This window comes from Canis lupus, chromosome 26 (genome assembly GCF_048164855.1).
Source record: "Canis lupus baileyi chromosome 26, mCanLup2.hap1, whole genome shotgun sequence".
In the NCBI taxonomy this organism is placed as follows: Eukaryota; Metazoa; Chordata; class Mammalia; order Carnivora; family Canidae; genus Canis; species Canis lupus.
This window is the reverse complement of record NC_132863.1, coordinates 43,272,174-43,275,710: the sequence shown is the minus strand read 5'-3', so window position 1 is coordinate 43,275,710 and position 3,537 is coordinate 43,272,174. Positions and strand designations below refer to the sequence as shown.

The window sequence follows — 3,537 nt, the reverse complement described above, 5'->3', positions numbered from 1 at the left end:
GGATTTCAGCAAAGATGCGGTCACAGCTGGAGTTTGAGCCTCAGCCTGATCCCAGCTCTTCTTGAGTCTAGGAGGCCGAGCATTCAAACCACCATGTCACTCAGACATTGGCTGCTCACAACTTCTTTCAGCAGCTCCTACTCCTCCAGGGAATGGGACATGGGTAGAAAAATAACCTCCCTGGAAAGGTAGGAGGCTCCCACAAGGCAGAGAACAATACTCTGGAGAAAGAAGTAACAGTGAGCTATTAGCAGCCAACACTCTCAGCCTCTGAAGGATGGGTGTCCTGGCCCAGGGCAAAGGCTCTGCTGGAGTGCCAGTGGCACCCCCACTGCAGGGGTAAGAAACTCTCTAACAGGCCCGCCTCCGTGGCCAGGCAGGTAGCGGTGGCAGGGCGGGTGCACGGAGGCCGGAGATTTGTGCCCCGCGACAGCCACTGAAGGAAGAGATCAATTTGAATGCAGAGACGAGAGCTTGGGAACATTGATGAAGTCCAGCAGATTTCTTTGGAAGATGCTCTTTCCAGCCAGGAGGTTGAGGTTGCTTATATCTGCAGTGAAAGTTCCAGCCGTGCGGACAATATCAGGCAGTTCCTTAATGCTGGCAAGCATATCCTTGTGGAATATCTCATGACACTCTCTTGGGCAGAAGCTCAGGACTTGTGGAAGCTGGCTGAGCAGAAAGGGAAGGTCTTGCATGAGGAGCATGTTGAACTCTTGATGGAAGAGTTTGCATTCCTGAAAATGTGGTGGGGAAAGATCTGCTGAAAGGGTCTCTTCTCTTCACAGCTGGTCCATTGGAAGAAGAGTGGTTTGGTTTCCCTGCGTTTAGTGGCATTTCTCACCTGACCTGGCTGGTCTCCCTCTTTGGGGAGCTTTCTCTTCTATCCGCCACATTGGAAGAAAGAAAGCAAGATCAATATATGAAAATGACTGTGTGCTTGGAGACAGAGAACAAACGTCCACTCACATGAATTGAAGAGAAAAGGCCTGGTCTAAAACGAAACCGACATTTAAGCTTCCATTTTAAATCTGGTTCCCTGGAGAACATGCCAAATGTAGGAGTCAATAAGAATATTTTCCTGAAAGATCAAAATATATTTGTTCAGAAACTTTTGGGTCAGTTTTCTGAAAAGGAGCTGGCTGCCGAAAAGAAGCGCATCCTGCACTGCCTATGGCTCGCAGAAGAAATCCAGAAATATTGCTACTCAAAGAAGTAAGAGAAGGTTGCATGCAGCACTTCTAAGATGGGACCATAGTTTCCTTTTTATGAAGAGTTGACCTTTATTCTTACAATTAAACATATCTTAGGTAAACAGACTTTGTTTACTGTCCCAAACTGTGTTGGGAATGATATTTGGGATTCGGGGGCACATGGCATAGGCACGAGGAAAGATCTGACCTTGGGTGAATTGAGCTAAATACTTCATATTCCTGATTTCATTTACTCTTCCCAATAACCCTATCAGATGGGGTTAGTTTACTTTACCGGGTTGGTTTTCATTAATACGTTGGAAAATCTTGTTTGAAGTCACCTAAATATTAAAAAGCGAACCAGCCTTTAAACTCTGCTCATGTACTGAACCACTGCAAAATAGTACATAGAAGCCTCCCTATTTTTTAAAAAAGATTTTATTTATTTATTCATGAGAGAGAGAGAAAGGCAGAGACACAGGCAGAGGGAGAAGCAGGCTCCATGCAGGGAGCCCGATGTGGGACTCGATCCCAGGACTCCAGGATCAGGCCCTGAGCTGAAGGCAGACACTTAACCACCAAGCCACCCAGAGGTCCCCCCTTCCCGCTTTAAGGAATTTTATTTCCCTCAACAAACTTTCACTGGGTGACTATGGTAGGTGCCAGGGATTCTAAAAATGAGTAAAACATAGCAACTGCCCTCAATAACTCACAGTGTTGAAAGGGAACCAGTCACACAAACCAGTCATTGTAATGGAATGTTTCCAGTAAAAGAGAGATGCCCCTGGTCATCTGAAGGAAGGTTCAGGGAAAACCCACAAACCAGATCTTGAGAACTAGGTTAGCTGTGTAAAGATCAGAGGAGGACTTTCCCGGCAGAGGACTGACATGAGCAAAGAGAAGGAAGCAAGAAACAGCCTGGAACGGTGTGGCTGGAGCATTGTCTCTGGAGGAGGGAGACCCAGAGAGGTGAATCTGATTGTGGGATCCTGATAAGCTAGATGAAGGAGCTGGGGTCTTACATGTTAGGCAGTACAGAGGCACTGAAGGGTGTTATTTAACAGGGAGTGATGTGGTCAGGTTTCCAATTTAGGTACTCAGAAGGCTGCCAGGAGGAAATGAGACTGGAGACCAAGAAGGAGGCATCCAGTTGAGACCCAACAAATGTGTTCATACTTGCAGCCCTTGGTTTGTCTAGACTCATTGCTCCTGTTGAGAGACTGCTGACCCTGAGGCAGATTCCCAGGAATCTGCTCTTTCATTCCATTGGTGGTCCTGTGGCTTTTTCTTCAAAGCTTGTGTTAGATTTCTTGCCTTTGTGTCTCCCTCTTCCTTTTTGCCAACCACCACCCCATTGTTAGGTTTAACCAGTTCAGGAGCTAGGAAGTCATTGATGTCTACCTCGGTTTCCATTGTTCTGTCACCGTATACCTCAAAGTAAAAGAGGTAGATATATTCATTTAAATCTAAATCCCAAAAATCCTTAAGGTTATTCCTTTATTTGCCATGTAAAACAAATTAATAAATCTCAGTCAATTGGTAAAAGAAAGAAAGAAAGAAAGAAGAAAGAAAGAAAGAAAGAAAGAAAGAAAGAAAGAAAGAAAGAAACTCTCTAACAACTGAACTACTTAGATTTACCATCCTCCTGAAGACAGTTTCCCCTGCAACAAAATTTGGAGCATATTCAATCAAATCCCTCCCAAGAGATTGTTATTCTCTATACAACTGATTATCACTCATTATTCGACTATATTAAAAATGACTTTAAAACATAGGGATTTTTTTTATTAAAAAGAAGGGCCAAAAAAAGTGTTCAGAGTAAAATGTCAACATTTCTCTTTACCTCCCTGCTCTTCACCATCCTGTGCCCCTCTTTTCCCCAAATTGCACTGTTTTAGAAAGAAGCACTGTGGCCAAATATATACAGATATGTATTTTCCAAATATATACGCATATATATATTTCCAAATATATACATGTACATTTTTCCAAATATATACATATGTATTTCTTATATAAATGTATATATACATATATATATGTGTGTGTGTGTGTGTGTGTATATATATATATATATATATATATATATATACACATACGTATATTTCCTAAGCATTTGCACAACTACTTATTTTTAGGAGAGCTAGGAAGTACATTGAAAGAGATAACAGAACTGGCACAATCATTGTCACATTCCTTGATGTGGACTTTGAGGATCCCCTACAGGGAGGAATAACTTTTTTGGCTGAAGTTCACAGTCTAAAGGGGGAAAATAAGAGTTTGGGTGTTTGAAAAGAAAATGTGAATTGACACCAGGTTCTGTGAAGTTTAGGACACTCAGAAT

The 3,537-nt window shown here is 42.7% G+C and overlaps 1 pseudogene; it reads left to right on the top strand.

Moving 5' to 3' along the window:
* The first annotated feature begins 458 nt into the window (after positions 1-458).
* Positions 459-1,219, top strand: LOC140617802 (biliverdin reductase A pseudogene; annotated as a pseudogene).
* Positions 1,220-3,537: the final 2,318 nt, after the last annotated feature.